We start from the raw sequence: 6,257 nt of genomic DNA on the forward strand, positions 1-6,257 counted from the left end.
GGGAGACAGGTGGGACAGCTTTTCCCGAAGCGCCCACCTGCCGCCGAGGAGTAGCGGGGTACACCGGCACTGCTTTGCCAGCCACATAAACTGCGAGAAAACCAAGCCGGGAAAAGTAAATACTTGGTAAATGCAGGTCGTGGCACGGTTTGGGAAAATAGGGGAGCTCACGCCGACAGCCTTGCGCTCAGGGGCCAGGGGCTGAGATTTTGCAAGGTTAATTACACACGCTGCTTTCACTTCTGGGGTGGTTCAGTTATTGGGAGGTAAGAGCCTTTTGCTGAGAACGGTCAGCTGTACGGAAGTGCGGTAATGTGGGGTGAAGCAGCTACGTTGCAGAAGAACGGTTTAAAACTTTGAAAGCAGTGAGTTTTACTTGGTTTCCTCTTCGGTAAGGCTACCTGGCATAGGGATGCCGCTAACGTTAAAGCCTGTCTACTGACAACGCAGCTTAAGCCAGAATGACCAGCAGTGATAAAAAAATAAGTAAAGTTTCCTTGTATTTATTACATGATGCAATTATTTGTCCTTAAAATATTAGCCAAGGTACATAGCCTGAGATAATACTGTCATTTTTATGTCCTCTGTAGGGTACAAGTCGCTATGTTTGGCAGCACAAAGTGCCTCACAGCACAAAGTGGATGCAACGTTTGCGCTGCAGAACTGCTGTATCACTTTAATTGGCATAAGGTGAAGAAAACACTTCCCTCCTCTCACTTCCACCCGCACCTACCTGCTGCCTTAGATAAGAGATAGGAAACGGTGTGTAACTGCTGCCGCCATCCTCGTTGCTTGTTTCCCTCTCTACAGCAGCGGACCGCCGCTGGGGAAAGGGAACAAGTCCGGATCGGCCAGCGGTCCGATTCAACACGACCTACCACTGTATTGGTTCTTCATTTAAAAAATAACATCAGAGGGTTGTAATTATGGCTATCAAGCAAGAATATGCAGAAGTTGAAGTCCATGACTTAGGAACTTAAGCGAAGGTCAGTGAATAGAGTTCTATGATTTTCATAGGTGGCTGCAATACTACAAGCCATTACTCATCAGAAATTTGGCAGAGTAATGGTGCCTAATATCATTAGGTAATCCTAATGAATTCTCGTGTAATCAAATCTAATCTCTGGATGAGTTTAGTAGGCTGAGGACAGCGAATGGCTAGAACGTCTGGTGCACTTAGGCAGTGACATAAGGACTGTCACTACAGCCAGTGGCAAAGAGCTTTGCCCACTGAACACCTTCAGTGGTTACGCTAGAAGTATGCCTCGGAACATCTTCATCACTGAGTGCTAAATAAGAGCAGCCGCAGTATGTTAGAAATTGCATGTAACATAAGCCACAGTTTTGGGGCATTTCCCACGGACGGGGGACGAACGGGTCCCCCAGCCACACCCAACCTGACAGCATGAAGTTCTGTGAATATGGGATGCATATGAGACAGCGGAGGAGACCTGGGGACATTCCGCTCTATCCCAGTCTGCAGATCCTCAGTTCGTTGTCCAAAGAGTTGCATACATCTCTCCGTGCTTCTACAGCAGTCATGTCATTTGTCTCCTGCTCCTTCTGCAGCCTATCGGTCCTCTGACCTTGCTGCCTCTCTGGAAGGTAGAATAGCAAAGGCTACATTTTCTCTCCTGGACTACATTTGCTTCTGGGTCTCGGTCAGTTCTTCAAAGGCTGTGGAGTTTGTGCTACTGAAGGCCCTTCAGCCAAAAATACCGATCAAGTACTGCAAAGACCTTGCTAGATTTGAAGGGGTACTGGCAAAGACAAGACAATCATGAAAATTTCCAACAGTGGAAAATGTTTCCATTTCTCTTTAGGAACTTGCTTTGGGATGCTGCTGCAGGCACGGTGAGTTCATAAGGTTCCTATAATCTTATAGCTTTAAGAAGAGATGAAATGGTAGGGCAGTCTGGGAATGAAAAATCTCACACTCAGAAGTACCATAGAGTTATTCTCTCAAAGCAACGGTTTCATTGATAATGGGAACTACAGCAGGTAGCCCCTGAGGTGGGGAATAGAGTCCTTTTCGCTCAGTAGCAAACAAGGGGTTGGGCTTGGACCACACGCACGTACACAAAGAGGGTCTAAGGAATGAGAAGCGTTCACGAATTCAGAGAGGAAGTAGTGGAAAAAATACTACTTGGTAGCTATCACTTCAGTCTTTAGAGTGCTATAATATAAATGTTTAGCTCAATCACATATGTGATTCCAGTCACAGGAAAACACCCTGCAAGAGAATTTTTTTTTTTTTGCTATTGGAGAACTCTGTTCTTTTTCTCTTTTTTCAACCTTATTCTGGTCCATCACTACCTTATTTGTAGCAGTTATGTGAATTCAACATTGATAAAAGATGTTAGGATGAAGTTTGAAGTCTTTTATTTGCCAAGAACAATATTATCTTGTTTTATGCTGCCGAATTTGCAATTAACTGTTGACTTCTTTGGACTATTTTGGACGGAAAGCACTCCAGCCTGCTGGATGGGTTTGCACATTTTTTTGTCTCTGCTGTTGGTTCAGCTGCACAATCAGCAGCCCTGGAAGAAAAATTAGAACAGAAGATATTCCAGGCAACCACCAGGACTCTAAGGATCAAACTGTCTAATCTTGCTCATGGCTGGTCTTCATGATGAGGTAGATGATCACAAAAGCTTCCCGTCATCAGAGCTGTCCATGCCAGCACTGCAGCACTAGGAGATGAAAAGCGCTACTAACAATAGGGACAAATGCTAGGCAACATCTCAGCTTTTCAGCTAAGTGCTGAAAAGTCTCTCATTTCTGTAATATTTTAATAACAGCAAAATCAGTGTCTTAATCCTGAAGCATGGTGCACTCAGCGCGAGGAAAGAGAATACTTAAACCCTGTGTGGAAGAGATTAGCTGCCTGTGAACAAATGACTTAGGAGCACAAACATGATCAATAAATGACACCAGCAAAAGTTCTCAGAAGTCCTCAGGATTACAAACCAGAAGTTGGATGTTGCTCAGAAGCAAACTGTAATTATTTCATCTAGTCTCCTGAGAGAATAAGGAACATAAATCTTCCTGATGGAAGTACACAAATGATGCAGAAAAGAATTCTAGGAAAACGAGCAATGAGTGGGCAAGATACACTAGAGAACCGTCCCAGCTCATTGGAAATCAGCTGATTTTCTTGAATTCCATCATGACACCGCCAGAATCCCATGGCTTTAATAAGGAGAAGTTATCCTGGCAGACTGTTTTCAGTTCTAGAAAACTGTAGAATTTGGATACCTAGATTTTTGCTGTCATTTCAGTAAATTGCATTGGAAATTTGGAAGGCGAAAATGTTACATTTACTTTGTATTTCCGTAGAGATTCACTAATGCACAGAGCTAGGATCGCTGTCTCAACATAAAAGGAATGTTTGCATTTTCTGACCCCGAAGCAGCAAGGGTTGATTTTATCATTAAATTTGTATTATTTTGTTTTCCTGCACTCTGTTACTTTTCTAAGTACATCACAGGGCAAAAGGGACTAGTGATGGATAATTGAAATGCATGCTTGTGAAGGCTGCCAGCACTGTCATTTTACACACAGTAAAATTTCATACAGCAAATACAGTTGAGTACTGTTCCTTTCCAGTACTAATACAAGACAACAAAAAAACCCAAACCCTCCTTCACTATGGCCATGCTTCTTTTTGCTGCACAGTCCTAATTTGTATAGGGAATAATTATATTAAATATTTTGAATTAATAGCCCACAGAATGAGTAAAGATTTCTTTCAGCATAGTGGAGGATCCAGAAGATTCATTCTGCTGACAGTCCTGAACAGAAGCTCCCACACAAAGTAAAGATTTATACGACTGTCATGGTTTAACCCGGCAGGCAGCTAACCACCATGCAGCCGTTTGCTCACTCCCCCACACTGGGATGGGGGAGAGAATTGGAAAAAAGGTAAAACTAGTGGGTTAAGAAAAAGACAATGTAATAGGACACAAAAGGAAGGGAAAATAATAATAATAATGATGAAAGAATATACAAAACAAGTGATGCACGATGCAATTGCTCACCACCCGCTGACCGATGCCCAGCCAGCTCCTGAGCAGCGGCTGCCCTCCCCCCCCCAGCCAACTCCCCCCAGTTTTTGTTCAGCATGTCACATGGTATGGAATATCCCTTTGGCCAGTGTGGGTCAGCTGTCCTGGCTGTGCCCCCTCCCAGCTTCTTGTGCACCCCCAGCCTACTTGCTGGCAGGGCGAGATGAGAAGCTGAAAAGTCCTTGACTTAGCGTAAGCACTGCTCAGCAACAACTAAAACATCAGTGTGTTATCAACATTATACTCATACTAAATCAAAAACACAGCACTAAACCCACAACTAGGAAGAAAATTAACTCTATCCCAGCTGAAACCAGGACAATGACAGAGCACCAAAATCTTCAACAACTACAGTGAACCACAGGAAAAATGAAGGAAAACAAGGGCACTACCAGTTCCCTGATGTAGAAGGTATTGACAGTTCTGGATTGAGACAGCTGATCACCATCTGCCTTAGGCAGTTGGGGGGGGGGGGGGGGGCAACTCCCCCCAGTTTTTGTACCAGTACCTTGACTGTGCAATGTGTACACGGGCATACAAAAGCAGTGCACCCTTTCTGCCTGTGAATGAGATAGTAGGACTTTGGACTTACGTCACACGAGAAAGCGGGCATCTGCACCTGCTACTCCCCCAGCTCCTTAGCAGGGGGACAGTGAGTGGGGAGAGCCTTTGCTCTGATCACAAAGTCCCAGCCAGACGAGCTGGCACAGAGTGGGGTAGTAATTTACTTCTTGCTACTAACAGCAAATTGCTACCTCTTCCAAGAGCAAAGCAGGAGGCCATTGTGCCTCTATAAAGTGCGTTTCCATTCCTGACCTGCTTGGCTTGTACACTAGTATGTTGCCATTCACGTGGCTTGTGACAAACTGCTTCTCAGTCACCTGAACTGAAAACTCCTGTAAAAAAAACCCAAAACTGCAGTAACAGGATTTGATGCTCACTTGGAAAGAAAAGCAGGTTTCTTCTTTTCCCCCTCCAGTGATGTTTTTCCCCCCTCCATGGTGATGTTTTTGCCATGAAGACTGGTTGTGTCATAGTTGGTAAAATCCACTTTTAAGCGTGAAAAATCAAAATCCCAGGATAGATACACAAACAGAAGTGCCCAAGGAATGTACCATTTCTTTATTTTTTCCTAAGTCCTTATTCTGAAATGATGCTGAGTTGCAGCATCCCCCATTAATAGAGGAGATGAGGGTTCTCTTAGGAGGAAGGCATGTACACACTCTTACATTGCGTACTGCTACTGAACACAGTCAAAGGTGTAAGCACTTACTTTTTGGGCCTTAGACCTGCACCTTGTACGAGTCTCTGACATTAATGCTATCTACATGCTGGTGGCTGTCCTTCAGTTGCAGTTTCGTTGCAGCAATTTACTGCAAAAGAGAAAGAAAGAAAGAGCTTAAAACACACGAATACTGATGGCCTCAGAGAGAGACCAAGGCCTCGAGAACACTATCCTTGGTGCAAGTTACTAGCAGTGATTTCCGAGAGAGGTTACAAATGGGCCGGTCCTCACTTCTGCTGAGCGATACCTACACACAATTGAACTTCTCCTGACTACGAATATTGCTAAGTAACACAATCGGTCAGCTACAAAGACCCCTAGTTGCAGTTTTGGACATCTCAAAGTGGGAATACTTAAAGGAAGCATTTGTATTTCCCGATTTTTTCCCCATGGAGGTGAAATGAGCAGTAAACAACTGTGTTGTGCCAGGGGATTATACTGATGGATAGTTAAGAAATTATTTTCAGGAGCACAGGCCTATCTGCGTTCATTTCACGTATGTATTTTTCTCAAGAATGTTAACTGTAACAAGTACTGGACGTACATCTTGAATAAACCTGAATACCATATACATTAAACACTGTCCGTTAGGTACCGGAGCACTGGGTGCAGCGTCTCTCTGTGTGCTTTATTTAGGCCATGTTTGCTTCAGCACCTGGTTATTTTTAGGCAACGGAAAGGCAAACTTCAAATCCAGCTCCGGAACGACTAGCGGTAGCCTCCAAGAGGCTCTGGGGGACACGGCCACCCTCCCAGGGTGCGCCTGAGGGGGACGCCTCTCCCCGGCTCCAGTGATCCGTACTCCCCCCGCTCCCTCACTCTTCTCACGAAGCCGCACGTACCTGTCGGAGACAAAACACAAACTCTACAAGTATCTCTGCGCTTCGCGAGGGGCGAGACCGGCC

The sequence above is a fragment of the Pygoscelis adeliae genome, unplaced genomic scaffold (assembly GCF_000699105.1).
Source record: "Pygoscelis adeliae isolate BGI_AS28 unplaced genomic scaffold, ASM69910v1 Scaffold278, whole genome shotgun sequence".
Lineage (NCBI taxonomy): Eukaryota > Metazoa > Chordata > Aves > Sphenisciformes > Spheniscidae > Pygoscelis > Pygoscelis adeliae.